Here is a 25,760-nt window from a genome sequence, read left to right on the forward strand (position 1 = left end):
ACATTTTAACCATATTCCTTCTTTGATTTTTTTCCTTTATCAAATGTGGTAATCCCTGTGAAAATTAAATATTAACTCATAATTTGCTTTAAATCATAAACCTCATGGCTATTTTGGACACAGAATCTCAAAGCCATGCCATATCTTTTATTTAACTGCTTTTCAGAGTCAACTCAGAAAAAAAGAACAAATAATTAAAAATTAAATCACTACTGATTGAATATCACCAATAATGAGATTACCATCCCACCTTGCCTCTTAACTACCTTAAAACCCATAACAAGTAATCTTTTTACCATGGCCAAAAGATTATAATGTAAAGCTGAACATTTCAGGGTATATTTTCATTCACTTATATAGGAAAATATATTCCTATACAACCTTTTCAGTACTCTGATCTAATGAAACAAGGCAATGTTTCTTGACTGACAAATCCCCACACCTCTGTGAAACTGGACATGTATACTTCATTTTCAAACTACTTCTAATGGTAAAATATCAATTAACTGATAACAATTTCAGGTTTGATTTCTTAAAAATGCTAAGCTATTTCTTAAATTATGAACTGTTAGGGACTGGAATCATTCAGGTTTTCCCAACCTGTTGTGTTTTAAACTAATACCAACATATCTAATTCACATGAACCATTATCCTATTTTCCAAATAAAATGACCATTGGATTTTAGACTTCTCTCTGACATTATGTATTTCTTAAACTCAGAGAAGTCACTTAAAACCATTTGTTTTAGTTTGTTCATGCTGCTGAAATTCAATATACCAGATATGGGTTGGCTTTTATAAAAGGAATTTCTTAAGTTATGAGTTTACAGTTCTAAGGGCAGAAAAGTGTTCAGACTAAGGTATCCAGAGAAAACTAAGGCATCTGGACTCAAGAAAGGGCAATCTGGGAAGGCATGTGGCTGGCATCTGCTGGTTGTTTGGCTTTTGGTTTCAAACAACTTCAGCATCTCTGAAGTTTCTGTGTCAGCTCTCTCAGCCCCTGTGGCTCCTTCTGGCTTCTGGCTTACTTAGCATTTCATAGGAAGGCACATGTGGCATCTGCTGGTCTCTGCAGCCCTAAACGTCCATGTCTAGGCCTCTGCTTTTTGTGTTGGCACTCCAAGCATGTCCACATTTCTGTGTCTCTGTTACTTCTGAGACAACTTTGGACTGACTCCTCTTTTAAAGGACTCAGGAAACTAATCAAGACTCACCTTAAATGAGTGGAGTCACATATTCATCTGATCAAAAGGCCGCACTGACAATTGGGCATGTCATATCTCTATGGAAGTAACCTAATAAAAAATTCATGCCCAAAATTGAGCAGGTCATCCTCCACGGAAACAACCTAATCAAAGGTCTCCACCGTATACGATAGATCTGAATGCACAAGACTGAATTAGGGAAATAACATGGCTTTTCTAGGGTACACAACAGTTTCATACTAGAACACAATTAGCTTTCTCTTTTTGTCCTCTCTCTCCCTCCCTCTCTCTTTCTTCCCCTCTTGTATTGATATACAGTATTATACACTCTCTAAAATTGCTTCAGAGGCTCAAATTAGGTTTTAAGACCTTTGAGTTTAGAGTTCTTGCTTGCCTGGATAACAAGTATATTCACTTCTCCTATAAGGATACCATTGCACACAGTAGCTACACAATAAACATATGTGTTCAACTTGATTTGTAAATAAGCACCTAAATCTGTCATAGGGCTGTCTTATAGTGGTTGTTTATTGAAAAAAATAAAATATCTATTAGGAGCCTATAATAAGGCATAATTACCTATATTCAATCATCAATTAAAAGATAAGTATTATTTTCTCCAATGAGTCCACATCTGCTAATAAAAATAGCAAATTTTCTTAGAATTCTATTTTTTTCCAACTGTACAGCTATGAAAGATTTATACAATGAACAACTGAGTCATTAAATATGCGTCTTTGATGACTTTCTATTTGTTTCTTTAATGTACTAAATGGTAGTCTGGAAGCCCAGAAAGGATCTATGTGGGAATTACATAGCTTTATTACAAAGAACAGTTGGATAAGTACTTAGACTTAACATTTGAAGTGATATGTTTCTCTGCATATGAAACTATCAAAAGTGGAGCAGTATAATTGTAGAAATGTAATTTATTTAAGGTTGTATGACCCTAAATAAAAGGCACTTAAATTCTCTAGGTGTCAGTTTACTCAGCTGGAACATGCAATCAACAAATATCTGCTTCATCTGAGTCCAACATTTTACATAAGAATTAAATTAAATCACTGTTGTGAATATTTTTAAAAATTAATAATTTAAAAAGCACATATAACATACTCACAGAGAAGGAAACACCTAATAGCATTATTCTTGATTAACTTCCATTTAGAAATTCTGAAGATAGAATATATGTTATTCATCATACATCTATTTTAGTAATTAGTGCCTTTTCAAATGCTCATTGGTTACTAAATGATATTAACTGATTGTATGATTCATACTGAAATATGAACAGCAATAGACAACTATTTTGAGAAATTAAAAATAATTATTTGACTAAGAATTAAGCCCATCATTTTCATTGGTAATATACCTAACAACAGGAGTCTCATTTTTATCTTGCATTTGTAATTACTGTTATAAGACCTTTGATTGCTTTCCCTGCATTTAATCTTGTAGATGTAAGCCACATTTTAAAAACATAGCTCTAATTATCTTCAAACACTGAAATAATATTTTCTGTCAGTTTTCCTCTGGGACATGGGTAGATTTTTATATCCTCTCTGAAAGTCAGCATGATCATTCAGCAAGGATTGCACCTTATTTTCTGTATATGGGGAATGATATTAATATTTGAAGTCTAGGAAATTATTTAAAACTCATCATGTTTTTGCCCTCATTGGGTGTTGATTGATGAGGTAATATTTGCAATGTGTATTAAGTTCCATGGGTGAAAGCTGTTGAATAAGTAATAGAGAAAAAGCTATTCTTATTAAATGATAATTGATTTGAAAATTAATTGGATTTCCTCAGAAAATTGGAAATCCAAGTAATAATATATTTATGACCCATAAGAAACCAAACTAATAAAATTATCTGCCTCCTCAGAGAACACTTCATATCTCTAGGTTATTTGGTTGGGATTTCCCCACCCCCACTTCCATGCAATTATCTCATGTTAATAACAGAAGCAAAAGCAGGAATTTCAGCAAAAATAATGGAAACAAAATTATTTTTCAGGGTTAAAACATTTCTTTTCTTTTTGCTCCCATATCTTTATCAATAAGAAAAGTAGTAATCTTATTGATTACTATTGTTACACATAATCTTACTAATAGTTTTTTACTGTACTATGCAATTGTTATTCTATTGGGTTGAATAGGATAAATAGTTGGTTTCTATTTAATATTAATTAACTAAACTTTTTATTAAGCATTTTAATTAAATAAAGCCATATTGCATAGGTTTATCTAAACGAGGCTTTTTTTTTTTTTTTTTTTTTTTTTTTTTTTGTCAAGTACAGGGTCCAGGAAATGAAAATAGGTTTTTGAATAGGCAAAAAAATCTTATTTCTCTTAAAGATAAATGCTAGAATTTTAACTTAGTTTTTCAAAATGCTATCATTCTTACACAAAGCTATTTTGAGAATGGATTTTAAAATTTAGTTAAATTGTTAAGCCAATAACAGTCAAAACAATTACTAGTGACACATTATAAAGTATTAATTGTATTTGTGCTTATCTTTACAAATAACAGCAAGTCATATCCAGTGTTCTAAAAATTAACAAATTGGCTATAAAACAAATCTGTATTTTCAATGTGTATTTTATTAGAAACTTCGAATATATCTTCAAAACTCCATTTAAATCATGACTAAAGTAAGGTTAGCAATGTAAATTTTCTGTTACATAGGGTTTCATTCACTGAAATGGGCAGATATTTTGAAATCAAATGCAAACTCTCTTCAATTAAAATTGCCCTAATTTTATGTTTTAATTTGTGATGCATTTAGCAATTCAAATTATTTCCAATAATCCCTGTCTATATATTATAAAGTCAATTGATTTGGAAAATTCTCATCACAAAAATTTTAAAATCTAGAATTATCTAATAATTTTTAACAGGATGGAGGAATATTTTTAGATTCAGACAAAATTTCAATGCCCTGTTTAGATCAGAATTTCCACATATGTGTGTGTTTTCTCTGTAATATAATTCATTCTACTCCAGAGATAGATAAATTGAAGAACTGTTAAACTGATTCTAAACTTAGAAGTAATTTGGAATTTTTCTAGTAATTTAGAAAATGTGCAAGACAACGTAACAAATCTGTTAATTTTTACGTTTTAACATACTATTTTTTTTTACCTTGAAATATGCTGAGGAAGTCACAGATACACTCAGTAGCCATCTCCCAGCCATTACATTTCCCCCTCCTTTACTCCTTTTGCTTGTTTGCACAAAGAAGTTTCAATGTTTTCATTTTTAGGTCCAGAAGAGATGTCAAGTCTCACTGTGAAAAACAAAACTACAAAGATATGGAATGTCTTCACCACACCTGAAACCAGGAACAAGCAGCCCCCCAGCTACTTGCCAGGATGGGAACTCTGCACAAAGGTCATTTGATCAAACTTTTTGCACAGTGGTAGGACCCCTTCCCTCTGGGGTGTATAAAAACTGACCACTCAAGCAGAACAGCATTCCCCATCTCTGACACAAAGTGAAATACGAGGAGCTGCTATCTACCAACATTGACCTGAGCAGGTGGCCTCCCATAATAGCCCATCTTCTCCTGATCTTTTGGACTCTTTGCACTGTGTAAGTAATAAAGTGATCATTTGTTGAGAACCCCCATAATGCATGAGTATTTATTCCCTCAATGCATCATGTAGCAACTTACTCCACTGATTTTGGTGCAGTCACATCTGGTTCAGTGGAAATAAGGAGTCAGTTGATTTTTGGCAGTTGTTTTCCATTGTTCTTATATTTGTTTTGTACAGGAGCATCTGGACAAGACAAGATTCAGGGCACTGTGGGCAAAACTGAAATGTTGTCCCTAACCTACCAGCCTGGACAGAGGTACTGGGATTCATGCTGGGGAAACCTAGGGCATGGTGTCTCCATTCTTCATGGGAAGGACATCAATAATGGGATTTTGAGAATCCTCCATGAATTCCAGGGATTTTGCCAGCTGGTTCCATGGTGAAATCCATGTGGTTGGGGCTTCTACCACCTGATATATACTACCCTGGCTCATGGCCTCTTATGTTTGTTTTCATTATAGAATGAGGCATACCTGCACTCATACATTAAAACTGAACTTTAGGTTAGTGTGAAGCTGGTCATTATTCCTGAGCCTATTAGAGCTGAAGATAGGAATCTGGAGGTGAAAATTAAATACCAGACAAGAACATATGAGATATGAAAGACTGGTGTGGAAAAAAGCCTGGAGAGGATTTCCTCTTCTGGCTGGCCTGATTTTTTGAGGAAAGTGCCACCACAACCCAATCAACCAGGTTGAATAAAGGAGTCTTGACTACCTCGTATCCAACCCAGTCCTCCAACCAAGTCTCAGAGTTAAAGAAAGAAGAAGGGAGTGGCTGACAGTATCACTTCTTATACTATCTGTTTGACTGGATCCTTCAGGGAATCAGACAAGCACATCTCATTCTGGGTGGCATCCCCCAAACTGCAAGTAAGTCTTGGAGTAACAAAGAGAAAACCCTGGTCAATCTGTAATGGCATATGATAAGACAAAGGAGTACTAAATAAACATCTAGCTCCTTCTGACACACTGACTTTCAGATCCATGCTACACATGATTATGCTTTTTAGACAACAAAATGGAAGATTTGCTCTGGATAATATTATCTGTCAAAGAAAATGGACAAAAATATATGAATAGGTGTGCCGGTGGTGCATTTTTTTTCTTAATTTAGGCAATAAGCATTCTTACTCAGCCATTATTTTACTCTCCCTTATATATTTGGACTGGATACTTTGTAACTACATCTCCAAACTTCCCTTTTCTTTAGGGATTTGAATCTGATTTTTGTCCTTAGCCAATGGAATGTAAGTCCTCAAGATCTGGAATGCATAGGTTAGCAGAAACCATTTTTTACTCCTCTGGCAGTGGTAACAGAGTTTTTGGCTCTAGGTCATGGATTTTTGCAGTATCCATGCATCCATACAATGGTCTCTGTATTTTCCTGGTATCCGCTCATGTTTGTGTCATAAATATCCTTCCTTGAGGAGGAAGCAGATATTTTCTGACTGAACCTCTGCTGGGTCCACAAATCCTAAAGTTAGTGCAATGGTTCTTTTCTCCTTTTAGGCCTTCTGGTAGCTTTCATCCTATTAATGTATGTTCTTCTTGAAATTCCTAAAATTGTTTCTTTAAAGTTTTTTTTTTCTCTGACTAAACTCTTGGATAATAAATATATTGCATCATATATTAATATGTCAAAGGATGTTATGAGATGTTGTCATCAACAAAATGGTGTAATAAGATGTCCTGTGAATGGTACCTCTCATTAGAAACAGCTAAAAGCAAGCAAAAATCTGTCAGAATCAACTGTTTCAGAATTCTGGAAATTGAATGGAGGGTAGAAAGCAACTCAGCAAACACTGTATCAAGAAAAAGAAAACTTAAAAATGATAAGAAAGCCATGGGACACATACATTTGCCCTGACCTCTCCTGCTCCCTCAGCAAGTTATGAGATTAACAGAGGCTTACTAGTCTGTGTGCATTCCAAATTCAGGTCGCCAGCTACCAGGCCATTAGCCCACCTAATAGGCAAATTTGGCATGTTGTGAGTCAACCCAATATGCTTCTTGGATTGCTGACTAAAGGTAATCTTTTGGGTGGCTTAATCCAGAATTTATCTGGAACATAAAAATAGAATGGAAAGATGAAGTGGAAATGATCAGATCACAGTGCCCTGGAATTAAATATTGAGACTCAGGCAATGAATCCAGAGCCCAGAGCCAGGGAGGAGAACTAGAAGAGAGAATCTATTTTATTGTAGAAGAAATATCCATGCATACTGAAGAATTCTTGAAAAGTAGCATGCATGCCAACATCAAGAGGCATGCTCATAAAGACCTGAGAAGAAGATAATTTCCACCATGGGCTGATCTGTAGGTTCAGAATAAAGAGGGCTAAGTATTGAAAGAGAACTTCAACACAACCAATCCATGCTAAAACAGAAAAGGGGTAAAAAAAATCTGATATTCACTTGTAACATAACAAAATCAAATTTCTAGACTTTAACATAACTCATAAGTCCATAAGTCATACAAAGAAACAAAGAGATCACCCATTCAAAGGAACAAAATAAAGCAAAAGAAACTATCCTTGACAAAGGACAAACATTGGCAAAACTAATCAAAGGTATTAAATTAACCCTCGTAAGTAAGTGTAATGAGCTGAAGGGATAAATAGACAACAAACTAAAGGAAATCAGGAAAATGTTACATGACCAAAAGTAAGAAATACAAATTTTTAAAAGGGACAAGGCAGAAATTCCTGAGATGAAAACAGTAATAGCTGGTATAAAAATACACTAAAGTGGTTCAGCAGCAAATTTTAACAGACAAAAGGAAAGGACAATTAAAGTTATTTAGTCTGGATAAGAAAGAAAAAAGAATGAGCAGAGTCTAAAGGACTTGTGGGGCACCAACAAACATATTAACAAACACATAAGATTCTGAAAAGGAGAAAAAAGACAAAGTGGCAGAAAGAATATTTGAAGACATAATGGCCAAAAGTACCAAAATTTGATAAAAATATATGAATATACACACCTAAGATGCCCACTGAACTCCAAATAGAATATGCACATAGGGTTCCAAACAAAGTTACATTATAGTCAAACTGCCAAAGTTCAAAGACAAAGAGAATTCTAAAAGCAGCAAGAGATAAGCTGCTTATCATCTCCAAGAGATCCTCAATAAGATTAAGCTTTATTTTTCATCAGAAAACATATAACAGGGTTGCATGAGTTTCTCAGTGGTGGAATGTTCACCTTCCATGTAGGAGACCCATGTTTTGCTCCCAGACCATGCATCCCCACCCCCCCAAAAAGAAGAAATTTTGTAGCACTGAAAACAGGGAGAACATACATTTTAAATGCTGAAAGAAAAGAAAGAGTCAACTAATAATTGCATATCTGGCAAAACTGCCCTTCAAATTAAGGGAGAAAGCAAGACTGTTTAAGTTAAACAAAAGCTGAGGAAGTTCATTACCAAAACATCTGCCCTACAAGAAATGAAAATGAAAGTCCACCAGGATGAAAGGAAAGGAGGCTTGAAGGCATTTAAGGAAATAAAGATCCACAATAAAGATAAAGACATGATTAAATAAAAATGCCAGTATTATTATATTCTTGGTATGAAGCTCTACATTTTTATTTTACATGAGTTAAAATTAAAATGCAGAAAAATCATATTTCTATGTTACTGGACACACAAAACATGAATATATAAATAGTTATAAGAACAACAAAAAGAAGGGGCAGAGTGTCATAGGAGGAGTGATTATGTATGCTCTGGAAGGTAAGTTTATAGCAATTCAAACTAGAATAATATAGATTTGGGGTGTTAAATATATACCCCATATTAACTATGATGAAACTACCAAAAAATATACAGAACAGAAAATCAGAAGGGGATCACACCATTTCACTACAAAAGATCAACTATGAAGAAAAGGAAATAAAGAAATGGAATCAGACTTACAAAAAACAAACTTCAACAAAATTGTGAAGCTGCACCTTATCAGCAATTACCTTGAATATAAATGGATTAAACCTCTAATCAAAAGAAAGAGATTGGTAGAATGGAAAAAGAAGCATGATCCAGTAATACATTGTTTAAAGGAGACTGACCTTAGACTCTGTCATGGTCAGGTTCATGTGTCAACATGGCCAGATGGTGGTACCTGTCTGTCTGGTTGGGCAAATGCTGGCCTGTGTTTTGCTATGAGGACATTTCACAGAATTAAATAAACATCACATTAGCTACATCCACAGCTGATTCTATCTGTAATCAGACAGTTTCACAGTCTGCCCTACAGATTTTGGACTCTAAATTCCCATGGTTATGTGAGATACTTTGACAAATTTTATAGTTACGGATATTTCTGTTTCTCTAGAGGACCCTAACTAATACAACTTGATACCAGGAGTGGTTCTTAAGAAACAGAATCTTAAAAATGGGTTTTTATGAATGGTTTTCTAAACTGACTGGACTGAAAGACACTAAAGTTTCTGATCTCATAATTAGAATGACATTGCCAATCTATGGAATGTGTTGGCAAAAGAGATAGTCAAAATATCACCATTCAATTCTTCTAATGCTCCACTTGTATGAAGCCAGGCTCTGGGGGGTAATATTTTTTACACCTTTACAGAGTTTTGTAGAAATAGTTAAGTATAGAGATGTTGGCTCATTGTTGTTAGATACACTGTATGCATTAATGAGTGAAAAGGATGGACTTAAGACTTCAAACAAGAAGCTTAAGTGCCATCTGACAAATGCAGACATTTCTGTAAGTGTCTTGAAGGAAAATTTTATTTACTGCAGCTGTAGACTTGAGATCTCTGAAAATAAGACTCAGAATCTTATTGTTAGAGCTGCAATTTACAACGTAAACTGAAACCTCAATCTTGCATGGTTTCTACAGTTAAAGTGAGGGCATTGAATGGAGAGGAGTGGGACCCTGCAAAATAGAATGGTGACATATGAATTGATAATGACGTTGCTGGAGAGGTTGAAACCCTAGGTTATGCCGAATCTTCTCTAGGTAACCATGCAATAGTCTGCCCTGAGGACATAGCCACCCAACCTCCAGTCTGCCTTATGGAGTTGGCCACCCAACCTCCACCTGAAGGGATTTGCACTAGAGCGATTAATCCTATTTCACAAGATGAAATTACAAATAAATATCCTCAAACAAAATGGCTTGGAAGATACTTCTGATTCTTTTCATGATCCACCCCAAGCACCCCTCATTTCTTCCAGATCTATAACTAGACTAAAGTCCCAACAGGCACCTGAAGCTGAGGTGCAAAGTATTACACATGAGGAGGTATGCTATACTGCAAAAGAACTATGTAAGTTTTCCAATTCATATAGTCAGAAATTAGGGGAATATGTGTGGCAATGGATTTTAAGGGTGTGGGATAATGGTGGGAGGAATATAAGACTGGATCAGGCTGAATTTATTATATGGGCCCATGAAGCAGAAACTCTGCATTTAATGTTATAGCTCTAGGAATTAGAAAAGGCATTAACAGTTTGTTTGGATGGTTAGCTGAAACATGGATGAAAAAGTGGCTGTCATTACCTGAGGTTGAAATGTCAGAACTGCCCTGGTATAATGTAGATGAAGGAATCCAGAGGCTTAGAGAGATTGGAATGTTAGAGTGGATTTATCATGCAAAGCCTGCTCTTAATCCCGGGAATGTCTGGAGGATGCATCTTTTACTAGTACAGTGAGGAATAAAATTTGTGAGACTACCACCATCATCTCTGAAGAGCTCTGTAGTTGCACTCCTCTGTAGGTCAGATATTACTGTGGGAACTGCTGTCACTGAGCTGGAATCCTTAAACACAATGGTGATGACTGGATCCTGAGTTGTCAGAAGCCAGGTGGCAGAACTTAATCTCCAAAGACAGGGTGAAGGTGACTGCTATAATAGACAGCAAGCTCAAAGCAGGAGTCAAAATTATCTGACCAAAAGAATTATGGCATTGGCCAGTAAGTCATGGTGTACCTAGAAATACAATAGATGGGCACTCTACTAAATTCTTGCTTGAGCTGTAGAAACAAAGAGTTCTAAATCAAGTGAACAGAAGTCTAATTTGAATTACACAAAGACAGAATCAAAGCCCCTTAACAAATTTTCAGATCTGAGACAATTTACATACCCAGAGCGCCTTGAATGAAGGCGAAGCCAGGTCCCTTTGGGAAGAACCCTGTTACACTGCCACAAATCTATACTGTTAATCTTCCTCCAAGCCTTCCCCAAGGAGATCAATGGCCTTTTACCAGGGTAACTGTGCACTGGGGAAACGGAAATGATCAGATATTTCAGGGATTATTAAACATTTGTTCAGAAGTGACATTAATTCCAGGGAACCAAAATGTCACTCTTGTCCACCAGTCAGAGTGGGGGTTCATGCAGGCCAGGTGATCAATGGAGTTTTAGCTCAGGTCCATCTCACAGTGGATCCAGTGGGCCCACAGACCCATTCTGTAGTTATTTCCCAGTTCCAGAATATATAATTGCAATAGACATACTGAGCAACTGGCAGAATCACATTGGCTCTCAAACTCATGCAGTGAGGGCTCTTATGGTGGGAAAGGCCAAGTGGAAGCCACTAGAACAGCCCCTACCTAGCAAAATAGTAAATCAGAAGCAATACTGGATTCCTGGAGGAATTTCAGAGATTACTGCCACTCTTAAGGACTTGAACAATGCAGGGGTAGTAATTCCCACCACATCCCCATTCAACTCTCCTATTTGGCCTGTGCAGAAAACAGATGGGTTTTGGAGGATGAAAGTGTTTTATCGTAAACTCAACCACGTGATAACCCCAACTGCAGCTGCTGTTCCAGATGTGGTATCATTGCTTGAGCAAATCAATACATCCCCTGGTACCTGGTATGCAGCTATTGATCTGACAAATGCTTTTTTCTCAATAGCTGTTAGTAAGGACCACCAGAAACAGTTTGCTTTTAGCTGGCAAGGTCAGCAATGTACTTTCACTGTCTTACCTCAGGGGTATATCAACTCTCCAGCCCTATGTCATAAACTTTTTTGCAGGGACCTTGATCATTTCTCTTTCACACAAGACATCACACTGGTCCATTATATTGAAGAAATCATATAGATTGGACCTAGTGAGCAAGAAGCAGCAACTACTCTAGACCTACTGGTAAGGCATTTGTATGTCAGAGGATGGGAGATAATCCAACAAACATACAGGGGCCTTCTATGACTGTGAAATTTCTAGGTGTCCAGTGGTGTGGGGCATGTAGAGATATCCCTTCTAAGGTGAAGGATAATTTGCTGCATCTGGCCCCTCCTACAACCAAAAAAAGGTACAATGCCTTGTTGGTCTCTTTGGATTTTGGCAACAACATATTCCTCATTTGAGTGTGCTACTCCTGCCTATTTATCGAGTAACCAGACAAGCTGCTAATTTTGAGTGGGGGCCTGAATTAGAAGAAGCTCTGCAACAGATCCAGGCTGCCATACAAGCTGCTCTGCCACTTGGACCATACAATCCAGCAGATCCAATGGTGCTGGAAGTGTCAGTGGCAAATAAAGATGCTGTTTGGAGCCTTTGGCAGGCCCCTATAGGAGAATCACAATGCAGACCTTTAGGATTTTGGAGCAAAGCCTTACCATCTGCTCAGATAACTACTCTCCTTTTGAGAAACAGCTTTTGACCTGCTACTGGGCCTTAGTAGAAACTGACCATTTAACCTTGGGCCACCAAGTTACCATGAGACCTGAGTTGCCTATCATGAACTGGGTGTTGTCTGACCCACCAAGCCATAAAGGTGGAAATGTGCAGCAGCACTCCATCATAAATTGGAAATGCATGGGCTTAACAATATGGACTTCCATTCACCAAGGCTGACCTGCTACATCCACTTCTGAGTGCCCAATCTGCCAGCAGCAAAGAGCCACACTCAGCCCCTGATATGGCACTAATTCCCAAGGTGACCAGCTGGCTACATGGTGGCAGGTTGATTACACTGGATCACTCCCTTCATGTAAGGGCCAGTGATTTTTTCTAACTGGAATGGAAACATATTCTGGATATGGGTTTGCTTTCCCTGCATGCAATGCTTCTGCCAAAACTGCCTTTCATGGGCTTACAGAATGCCTTATCCATCATCATGGTATTCCACACAGCATTGATTCTGATCAGGGAATACACTTCACAGTAAATGAAGTGCGGGAATGGGCAAATGTTCATGGAATTCTCTTGTCTTACCTTGTTCCCCATCATCCAGAAGCAGCTGGATTGATAAAACGGTGGAATGGCTTTTTGAAACTCAATTACAGTACCAACTAGTTGGCAATACTTTGAAGGGCTGGGGCAACGTTCTCTTGGAAGCTGTGTATGCTCAGAATCAGCATCTACTGTATAATGCTATTTCTCCCATAGCCAGGATTCATGGGTCTAGGAACCAAGGGGTGGAAATGGTAGTGGCACCACTCACTATTACCCCTAGCAATCCACTGGGAAATTTTTTGCTTCCTGTCCCTGCGACCTTTAGCTCTGCTGGTCTACAGGTTTTAGTTCCAGAAGGGGGAGTGCTTTCACCAGGAGAGACAACAACGATTCTAATGAAGCAGAATCTAAGACTGCCACCCGGTCACTTTGGGCTACTCATACCCCTGGATCAACAAGCCAAGCAGGGGATTGCCTTATTGTCTGGGGTGCTTAACTCTGACTAACAGGGGAAAATAGGACTGCAACTACACAATGGAGGTAAAGAAGAGTTTTCTTCGAATATAGGAGATCCCCTAGGGCATCTTTTAGTACTACCATGCCCTGTGGTTAAAATCAATGGAAAATTGCAATAACCCAATCCAGGCAGGGTTACTAATGGCTCTGAAACTTCAGGAATGAAGGTTTGGGTTACCCCACAAGGCAAAGAACCACGGCCAGCTGAAGTGCTTCCTCAGGGTAAAGGGAGCATGGAATGGGTAGTGGAAGAAGATAATGATAAATATGAACTATGGCCACATGATCAGCTACAAAAACCAGGACTGTAATGCTGTTTTGTTCATGTTATACTGTTTAAGTCATAGGATATCAAATTTAAGAATGAATATTATCCAAGGACTTGCACCCTATTCTGGAGAGATTTAATGTGTTTCCGGTTATATGCAGGACAGTTGAGTATTATTAGGTTAGGGAAAAATGTTTTTTTTTAATAGTTTTCTTTTTAGAAATTAGGAATGGTTTAAGGTGATGAGCATAGTTGCCAAGTTGACAAGGGGTGTCCTGTCATGATCAGGTACATGCGTTAACTTGGCCAGGTGGTAGTACCTGTTTGTCTGGTTGGGCAAATACTGGTCTGTCTGTTGTTATGAGGAAAATTCTTGAAATTAAATAATGATCATGTGGTCTCACAGCTGATTCCATTTGTAATGAGCCAAGGGGAGTGGCTTCTTAAATGAGTGATGCTTAACCTAATCATTGGGAGCCTTTTAAGGAGGATTTAGAAGAGGCAGGCTCTCTTCCTGCTTCTGTAGCGAGCCTCTCTTGTACAGTTCATCCAGACCCTCCATCAGAATCATCAGCTTCACAGCCTGCCCTATGGATTTTGGATTCTATGTTCCCATGGTTATGTGAGAGACTTTTACAAATTTTATATTTATGAATGTTTCCTGTTGATTCTGTTTCTCTAGAGAACCCTAACTAATACAGACCCAAAGTGAAAATATCTTGAAAGTGAAAAGATAGAGGTAAATATTCCATGCAAATACTAACCAAAAGAGAGCTGGGCTGGGTGTAGTAAAATCATAAAAATAGACATTATGTAATAACCTCTTACAAAAATCAAATAAGGACACTATGTATTAATAAAAATTTCAATCCACTGAGATAATATAGCAAGTATAGACATATGTGCATCTAATAAGAGAGTCCCAAAATACATGAAACAAATATTTCTAGACTTAAAGTGAGAAAGAGATAGTTCTATAATAGTAGTTGGCTACTTCAATACATCACTTTCAATATTGGATAGAACACACAGAAAAAAAATCAATAACAAAGCTGAAGACTTTTATGATAAATCAATTAGCCCTAATAGACATATATAGAACACTCCGCACCAAAACAGTAGGATACCAAGTACTCTGAAATGGATATAGATCATTCTCTAGTGTAAACTAACCAAATATTGAATTACAAAACAGCTCTCAATAAATTTAAAAAGGTTGAAACCATATAAAACATCTTCTCTGGCAATGAAATAAAGCTAGAAGTCAGCAACAGAAGGAAAGCTGAAAAATTCACAAATTCTAGAAATTAAGCAACATTCTTAAACAATGAATGGGTGAAAGAAATAATTACAAGAGGAATGAGAAAATTTTAGAGATAAATGAAAAGTAGAACATAGCATATCAAAATTTATTGGTTATGAAATGTCAGTGTTCAAAGGGAAATTTATAACTGCAAACAACCCACATTTAAAAGTAGAAAGTTCTCAGGTCAATAACCCAACTTAACATCTTGAGGAACTGAAAAAATAAGAGCAAACTATATAAAAATTTAGCAGAAAGTAGGAGATGATACATAATATAGAGGGAATAAATGAAATAGAGAATAGAAAAATAATTGAGAGAATCATGAAACCAAAAGTTGTTTCCTTCAAAAGATGAACAAAATTGTTAAACTTTTAACTGGATAAAGATAAAAAGAGAGAGAGAGAGAAGATGCAAATAATTAAAATTACAAATGAAAATGGAGACATTATTACTGATCTTGTAAAAATTAAAAAGATTATAAAGAATTCAATGAGCAATTATTTGTCAACAAATCAGATAATATAGATGAAATTGGCAAGTTCCTAGAAACACACAATTTACTTAAACTGATTAAAGAAGAAATAGAAAATCTTGGGGTGGGCCGCGGTGGCTCAGCGGGCAAAGTGCTTGCCTGCTATGCCGGAGGACCTCGGTTCGATTCCCGGCCCCAGCCCATGTAACAAAAACGGAGAAACAAAAATACAATAAAAACAAGAAAATGTTTAAAAGATGTTTCCCTTTCTTCCTCCCTTCCTTCCTTCTATCCTTCCTTCCTTCTCTCTCTGTCTTTCCTTTAAAAAAAAAAAAAAAAAAAAAAAAAGAAATAGAAAATCTCAACAAATATACAAGTAAATATATCAAATCAATATTAAAAACCTCCTGTGGAATAAAATTTCAGGTTCAGGAGGCCTCACTGAAAAATTCTACTAAACATTCAAAGAAGAATTAATATCAGTCCCTCTCAAAATGTCATGTAGCTTATGACGTCTATAAAGCTCTTGGAAATTTAAATTGCAGGATATCCTAACTGATTGTCTGGTTATAGAACATTTTGTATCGGGAAACAAAATTTTCATTTTGTGATAAAATAATTTTTAAAACATACACTAATTAAAGCAGCTTCATATAAAATATGATGTGTAAATTTTCTTGCTGCCCAGAATTTATTTCAGCTGCTTTTTATTGAATTCTAAATAATAATGATGATTAGCATAATGCTGTTTTTTAATATACTCAAACATAATATTAAGTTTATTTTCTTTCAGAAGGCATACCCTGAGAGAAGAAAAACTCGAAGTACGGATGCTTCTCCCCTTCTTAAAATTGTTAATCTTTGAAAGTCACTAATTTCTGCAAGAAGGTAAATGCATGGAGTCAATCTTTAAATTAAATAAAGATTACCAAAGAATATTACCACAATGTGCAGGTGTGTGTTTGTGTGAGTGTGTGTGTTTTCTAATTCTGATACAAAACAGAGAAATAACTGGCAGGCTTTTTATCCATGCCTGTGTTGTGTGTCAACTAGATAAGGCTATTTTAAATATCAGCAAATAAACACAAAAGAAAAGGAGAGAAATAGAGAAAAGATATTCAGCTAGATCAACAAAGAATGAAAATAATTAGTATCATTCAAACCCACAAGAATGGCATTGGTAAGACAAAGATTGTATCTGGAGATATCAAAGATGACAGTATAAAAAAGTAATTAACAATGAAAAGAAAGTTACAAAATGCTTGTCATTATCTCTCAAAAATATACCACTTAATAATATTAGTGAAGTTAGGAATCTTTCTGATTTTTTTTATATAATCTTTCCACATTTCAGACAAATCCAAATTCCAAATAGACATAAAAATTTAAAACTTCTAAAATACTCATAAAGGAATGGAATATAATTTTCATAAGATATTATTAAATGCCAAATAAGTTGCAAACAACTGAATATTCTATATCAAAATATTGCATATTCGTCAACCAAGTAACCTAGTTGTCTACAAGTACTTAAATGTTCATCCTTGAATTTGGACAATGTCATCTTAAGATGGCTTAAAATCTCCACATTTAAAAGTTACATGTCTTTTGAAAAAAATAGGGTATAGTATAAAGCTTATAGATCAAACTGAATTGTGGTTCAGATATCTCACTGTGACATATTTCTGATAGTTTATAACCATACATCTAAGGAAAGACAACTTTCTGAATAGCAAAGACAGTTTCTTGAGTCTGGCACAGGGAAACAGATTTATAGCTTTTAAATACATATAATAAATTGAATCACTTGGAGGACGGTAAGATTAATATCATGAGAATTCACAAAGTTTACATAGTAGCCTTCAAATACTGTGATTGATTGCTTGTGTTTATATTAACAATGAGTATAAATGCTGTCAGAGTATTCAGGGAACGCTCAACTATATAATAAGCTACTCCTATGTTAAGTAAGCAATATTCTTCAAGCAATAAAGCATATTTTATTTTAATTTGATAACTGCCCAACAATATTCTAAATAGGTTTCCTATGGTACAATGTAGAATCTTACAGTAAGTCATATTCAAATATGTTTAATGAAATCCAGCATATCACTTGATGACATGGCATCTTAATTATTTGAAAGATAATTTTTTAGTTACCCACTTCATCTAGTTTTACTAGGATCTTATTCTGCCAGGACTAATATAACAGATGCCAAAAAATGATGGCTTAAACAAAAATATATTATCTCCTCACAGTTTGGGAAGATAAAAGTCCAAAATCAAGTTATCATTAGGCCATGCAGTCCATAGTGCCAGCAGTGATATGATGACAACCAATCTGTACCTCTACTGACTGGTGGCTTCTGTTTCCTCCTGTGGCTTCTGCTTCTTTTCCATGTCCAATTTGCCTTTGCTTATAAGGCCTCTGGACATATTGGATTAAGGCCCTTCCTTTTTTTATTTGACCTCATTTTACTAGAATTACCTTCAAGTGAGTTCACCTCCATAGAACCAGGAGTTAGGATTTTAACACATCATTCAGGAGACATGACTTTATGTTCAACAATTGGGATGCCTATAAAACCTATAACCTAAAATAAGAGAAGAAAAGATTTATTTTATTTAAAACCTACAGAGGAGGTTTCTGTTTTGTTAATCTATCTTGTACTTAGCAATTTTCATCTCCAGGTGCTATAGTTTAAGTTCTTCAGTTGAGATTTAAGCATAAAACTAATTCATTAACTCATTCAAGAGACATTTTGGGAGAGTTTTAGTGAGAATGTGTATATGTGTGTGACAATGGGAGATGCATAGATGGGATAACAACCCCCTGCCTTTGAAGGGATCTAGGAGACTGATGTAAATTTCAACTTCAGAGCATGGCAGTAGTGGTATAAGACATTAAGTACATTGTGAGAATTTTAATATTTTAAAGAATATAATTGCATAGGCTAATATTTATTCAGTGATTGCTATAGGTTCAAGCCATCATATTAACCACTTTTAACATGTTATCTCAAATAATTCTGATAAAAGCCTGTGAAACTGGAAGAGTTCTGGGAAGATGTTGGAATAGGATAAATCCAGTTCACCCCTGCTCCAAGGATAGCTAGAGAAGGGATGGGAATATGACTGGGATAATGATTCTAGGGTGTAATGACATGGGAGGAGCTTCTATACCACATAGGGAGGTTCTAATTGCAAAAGCTGAAGAATTGAGATACAGAGAAGCAGAGATTATCCAGCTAGTGTAAACAGCCTAGTGCACCCATTTCTAAATGGAAACTTGGAGCCCTAAGGAGTGCATGGACACGGAGATGGGGACAAGGGAGCTCACAGGTGCAAGCATAGCATCCCTTGTCCATCCTATACTGCAACCCATCATTGCACTGTTGTGCCCCACATCCTGTGCCACATCCATCCTACAAATACAAAGCTTTAGTCTACTGAAGGAAATCAACTTCCAAAGTGAAGATCACTAAACATATCATGATGCAGACAGATATAGCCCAGCCTAATTACCAAAATAAACACCAGAGGAAACAGAGATTTTAGAACAACTGATCAAAGATGTTCATTCAACTTTACTAAATACAATCAATGAGATAACTAATGGCATAAAGGAGTAAAAAAAAAAAAAAAAACACACCAGAAGAGCATAAAAAAAGAATTTGAAAGAATAAATAGAAAAATAGCAGATATCACAGAGATGAAAGATGCAGTAGACTAAATAAAAATATACTAGAGAAACATAACAGCAGATTTGAAGAGACAGAAGAAAGAATGAGCAAACTAGGGGCAGGGTGACTAATGTGTGTCTCAAACACATAAAAGAGCAAATGGCAAAAAAGATGGAAAAATTGAATTGGATATCAGGGAAACGATGGACAAAAATATCACACAAATATGAAAATCATCAGTGTCCCAGAAGGAGAAGAGAACAGTAATGTGCTAGGAAAATTAATTGAGTATATAATGGGCAAAAGCTAAAGAACCATTATAAAGGACATAAATATGCAAATCAAAGAAGTCCAATGAACTCCAAATAGAACAAATCCAAATAGGCCTTCCTCAAGACATGTACTGATCAGTCTGTCAACTGTTGAAGAGAAGCAGATAATCCTGAAAATGGCAAAAGAAAAACAATCTGCTCCATACAAGGGAGACCACATAAGTCTGAGTTCAGACTACTCAACTGGCACTATGGAGCTGAGAAGGCAGTAGTATGATATATGCACCATCCTGAAAGAAAAAGAATTCCAGCCAAGAATTCTGTACCAAGCCAAACTGTCTTTCAAAATGGAGGGAGAGATTAAAATTTTTACAGATAAACAAAATCTGAAAAAAATTATCAACAAAAGACTGGCCTTACAAGAATTTCTAAAGAGAGTTCTGCCAGCTGCCAAAAAAAAGACAGGACAGGGAGGTCTGGAGGAGGGCACAGAACTGGAGAGTATAAGTAAGGGTAACCTAAAGGATAAAAAGAGAAAGAGGGAAAAGAATATATAGGTCTGACAAATAAAATCCAAAGTATAAAATGGTGTATTCAAGAAATACTTTTACAGTAATAACTTTCAATGTTAACAGACTAAACTTGCCACTTGAAAGCTAGAGGTTGGAAGAATGGATTAAGAAATTTAATCCAACTATATGCTGCTTACAAGAGACTCATCTTAGAGGATACAAATAGGTTGAAAGTTAAAGGATGGAAAATGGTGTTCAAACAAGCTGCAGCAAAATAAAAGCAGGAGTAGCTATATTAATATCAGACAAAATAGACTTTAAATGTAAAGACATCATAAAAGACAAAGAAGGACACTATACACTAATAAATGGGACAATTTACCAAGAAGAAGTAACAACCATAAATGCTTATCACTCCCAATCAAGGAGCTCTGAACATGAGATAAACATTGACAAAACTAAAGGAAGCAATTGAAGTTTTAATAATAATAGTAGATTTCACTACACCACTCTCTTCTATAGGTAGAACAATCAGACAGAGAATCTGCAATGAAATAGAGAACTTAAACCATTTGATAAATGAATTAGACCTAATATATATAATGGCATATATATGTCATTACACCCCAAAATACCAGGATATACATTCTTCTCTAGTGCTCATGAACACTCTCCAGATAGATCATATGCTTTGACAAAAAACAGGCCTTTATAAGCTTAAAAACAATGAAATTATTCAAAGCACTTTCTCAGAACACAATGGAATGAAGCTGGAAATCAATAGCCACCAAAAAATGATAACTTTCACTAATATATGGAGATTAAATAATATAGTCTTAAACAACTAGTGGGGGTCAATGAAGAAATTGCTATAGAAATTGATATCTATCTGGAGACAAATGAAAATGACAACAAAACATATTAGAACTAATGGGGTGCAGAAAAGGCTGTTCTGAGAGAGAAATTTTTTGCCCTAAATGCCTATATTAAAAAAAAGAAGAAAGAGCAAAAATTGAGGACCTAACTGTTCACCTGGAGGACTAGAGAAAGAACAGCAAACTAGCCCCAAAGCAAATAGAAGAGAAAAACTCAGATTAAAGCAGAGTTAAATGAATGGGAGAACAATAGAAAGAATCAATAAAACCAAATGTTGGTTCTTTGAGAAACTCAATAAAATTGATGGACCACTACCAAGGTTAAGAAAGCAAAAAAGAGAGAGGATGCAAACAAACAAAGTCAGAAATGAGAGGGGTGTCATAACCCCAAACACTGAAGAAATAAAAATAAAACATAAGACGATACTATGAATAACTGTATACCAACAAACTACACAACTCAGACAAAGTGGAAAAATTCCTGGAAACACTTAAACAAGCTACACTGACTCAAGAAGAAATAGGAGATCTCAACAAACCAATCACAAGTAAAGAGATTAAGTCAGTCATCAAAAATATTCTTACAAAGAAAAACCCAGGGCCTGATGTCTTCACAGGGGAATTTTATTGAACATTCTAAAAAAGAACTAACACCAATTCTGTTCAAACTTTTCCAAAAAAATTGAGGAAAAAGGAACATTGCCTAACTCATTTTATGAAGCTAAAAGCACTTTACTACCAAAACTGGGTAAAGATGCTACAAGAAAGGAAAAGTACAGGTCAATCTCCCTAATGAACATAGATTCAAAAATTCTCAACAAAATACTAGCAAATCGAATCCAACAACCCATTAAGAGAATTGTACAACATGACCAAGGGGTGTTTATATCAGGAATGCAAGGATGGTTCAACACAAGAAAATCAATTAATGTAATACAGTACATCAAAAAAGCAAAAGGGAAAAAATCACGTAATTATCTCCATTGATAATGAAAAAACACTTGACATAAATCAACATCTTTTTCTGATAAAAAAAAATATGAAACACTTCAAAGAGTAGGAGTCAAAAGTAACTTCCTCAATGTGATAAAGGGCATATATGAAAACCCCACAGCTAGCATTGTAGTTAATGGATAGAGACTGAAAGCATTCCCCCTAAGATCAGGAACAAGACAAGGATGCCGTCTGTCACCACTATTATGCAACGCTATACTAGAAGATCTAGCTAGAGTAATCCAAATTGGAAAGGAAGAACCAACATTTTCACTATTTGCAAACAGCATGATAATATACTTGGAAAATCCTCAGAAACCTACAACAAAGTTAATTAAGCTAATAAACAAATTCAACAAGGTTGTGGGATATAAAATTAATGTGAAAAAAGCTGTAATGTTTCTGTATGTAAGCAATGACCTAACTGAGGAGTCAATTAAAGGAAAACATTCCATTCAAAATAGCAACAAAAAAGTATCAAGAATCTAGGAATGAACTTAATTAGGGAGGTAAAGCATTGCTAAAAAAATCAAAGAAGATCTAAATAGGTGGAAGAACATTTCCTGCTCATGGATAGGAAGGGTAAATATAGTTGATGTCAATTCTACCCAAATTGATCCACAGATTCAATGAAGTACCAATCAAAATTCCAAAAACCTACTTTGAAGACTTAGAAAATCTAATTAACAAATTCATCTGGAAGGAAAAGAGACCCCTAAATAGCTTAAAGCTTCCAAAAAAAAGGAATGTAGTGGGAGGATTAATATTTCCTGATTTTAATAAAGCCACAGTGGTCAAAACAGCAAGGCACTGGCCCAAAGAGAAGTTTTGACCAATATAATTAAATTGAGATGTAAAATTATGTAGCAGTAAGATGAAATGGTGTTCTGAACTACATGACAAGATGATGAGCATTGAAGACATAATGCTGACTGAAATGAGCCAGACAGAAAAGGATAGATACTGTATGTTTACTGTAGACAAAATCAGAGGCTTATAACACAGAATACAGGGTACCTAGAGACACACAGAAGTTTGAAATAGGTGAAAAGTTAGCTAATGAGGTTGAATTAAATGCAAGAGAATAGAGGTGAAGGTTGTTCATTAGTGAATATATAGGTAATATTAGCATATTGAAGGTGAACATGATTGAAAAAGGTGTATAGACTTATGTGTTCCACTGTTTAATACTACCAAAATAAGTAAGTTATTGAATGAACTACTGCAAAAGTATGAACCTTCTACAAAGAGTGTATAATTTTGAGGCAAAGGAGGAAAAATGCTATTGCACACTATGGGCTATGTTGATTAGGAAAATATCAACAGTACCATGGTAATACAAGGGGTACATAATGGGAGGAGGGACAAGAGTGTTGTAGTTTGCTAGCTGCTGGAAAGCAGGTTACCAGAAATGAAATGGCTTTTAAAAGGGAAATTTAATAAGTTGCTAGTTTACAGTTCTAAGGCCAAGAAGCTGTCCCAGCTAAAACAAGTCTGTAGAAATGTTCAATCTAAGGCATCCAGGGAAAGATACTTTGATTCAAGAAGGCCAGTGAAGTTCAGAGCTTCTCTTTCATCTGGAAAGACACGTGGTGAACATGGTCAGGGTTCCTCTCTCATCTGGAAGGGCACATGGCAAACACAGCATCATCTGCTGCTTCTTCTCCTGGCTTCCTGTTTCATGAAGCACCCCAGGAGGCATTTTCCTTCTTCATCTCCAAAGGTCGCTGGCTGGTGGACTCTGCTTCTTGTGTCCATGTCGTTCTGCTCTGCTCTCTCAGAATCTCTTTCATTCTCCAAAATGTTTCCTCTTTTACAGGACTCCAGAAACTTATAAGACCCACCCAAATGGGTAGAGACATGTCATCACCTGCTCCAGTTTAACAACCACTCTTGATTAAATCACATCTCCAGGGAGATGATATGATTACAGTTTCAAACATACAGTATTGAATAGGGATTATTCTGCCTTTATGAAATGGGATTTAGAGTAAAACATGCTTTTCTAGGTGTCATACACCCTTTCAAACCAGCACAAAGAGTTAGGGGGATATTTGGATATTCTGTATGGGGAAGGTGTGTTTCTTGGCCATCTTTCTCTTGGAAACAATGAAATTATCTAAAACAGATGGGCTGCTGACTTTGGATGTAATATATGAAGCCTAGCAGATGGAGGTGGCTAAAAGATGCACTCATTGAGAAGTAGATTGATGAACAGTGGGTGTACATATGATTGAACATTGTGTTTCTACCAAAAGAAACAAAGTTTTGAGGGAAGCAACATGAACATGTGGGACATTTGGTGAAGCAAATAAGCTGGAAACAAAAGATCAAATATTGTATGATCACATTTAGAAAATACTTATAAGAAAACTAGAGCCTAGACTGTAAGCTCTTATAGCAGTCACCTTTAGTCTGGAGTGGTAATTGTTATTTCTCAATTTTGTGGGGCTGCTTTATATATATATAACCTGGTATTTAGAGATGAGAACAAAGCTCTTCAGGTCAGGATTAAGGTAATTCAGAATATAGGGGTAAGGAAGACATTGCCCGTATTTTAGAACTTCGTCTACTCTTTGAGACCAAAGGAAGAAAAACTTTAGTCCAAAACCTAAATATTCAGTAGCACACAATCTAACTCAACCTGACTGAATAGATCATTTAAACAATTGAAACACAAGGAGCTCAGAATAATAATGACAGCCTTTAATCCTGTATAGCTTAATATAATGCGTGGATACATCCCGGAATATACTAAGCAAGTAATCAAAAAGTATTGGCAAAGTCCCTTGAGGGATGGGAGAAACAATGTATAACTATTAAACTTTACCACCAGGGAAACCCCTGATACTGTGTCAAACAGTAGGGACAACCAAATCAATAGGCCAATTCTTGGATCTTGAGGCTTGCTCTTATGAAGCTTATGTATGTAATGGAGAAGCTTAGCCTACTTATAGGTATGCCTAAGAGTCACCTTTGGATGACATCTTTTGTTGCTCAGATGTGGTCTCTTTCTCTCTCTCTCTCTAAGGCCAGCTCTGCAAGTGAAACCATTACCCTCCCACAATACATAGGACATGACATACAGGGGTGAAAGTCCCCCTGGCAGCATGGGAGAGCACCCTCCAGGTATGATTCTGGACCTGGCAGCACAGGATCAACAATGCCATCTTAATAAAAAGGGGGAAACAAATAAGGTATCAGTGGCTGAAGGAGTTCAAATAGAGTCAAGAGGCTACTCTGGAGATCACTCTTACACAAGCTTCAGTTAGACATTGCTGCTACCATACTTGCCAAATGCCAGCCAAAACCATTTCTATCAATCCTGAAAAATACCTAGAACATTATATAAGATTCTACAAAGGTTCCATGGACTAGGCTAACTTTCCAGAAACCTACAACCTCCAAATGAGTCCCTGGACCATTAAGCCCCAACATGCAAAGGGCCAGCCTTTTCAGAACATCAGTTAGCTCCATTCCCCTATCCTGTAGTATCAGCAGTCCCTTCCAACATGAAAAAGTTAAATGGCCATAGCCCAAGTACCTCAAAAAAGTGAGAGAAGGATCAAAGGTGATGGTGGAGTTACACAGAGAAGGTCAGGTTTAACAAATGAATATGAGAGCTGAATCGTTGAATTGATATTTCTTTTAGTTTCCAACACCTTAGAGCAGTTAGAAATAAAAACCTAAAATTGTGGTTGTAACTCTGAAATCTGTACTACAACTAATTGTTACAATGCACTTTGAAATTTTTTGCTTTTTTGTGTATGTTAAATTTCACAAAAAAGAAAAAAAAGAAGAAGGAAGAGTATAATAGAGAAGGCAGGATTTAACAAATGAGTATGACTGCTGAATCAATATATTGATATTTTTTTGGGTCTCCAGTGACTTGGAGCAGGTAGA

The sequence above is a fragment of the Tamandua tetradactyla genome, chromosome 10 (genome assembly GCF_023851605.1).
Source record: "Tamandua tetradactyla isolate mTamTet1 chromosome 10, mTamTet1.pri, whole genome shotgun sequence".
NCBI classification, from domain to species: Eukaryota; Metazoa; Chordata; class Mammalia; order Pilosa; family Myrmecophagidae; genus Tamandua; species Tamandua tetradactyla.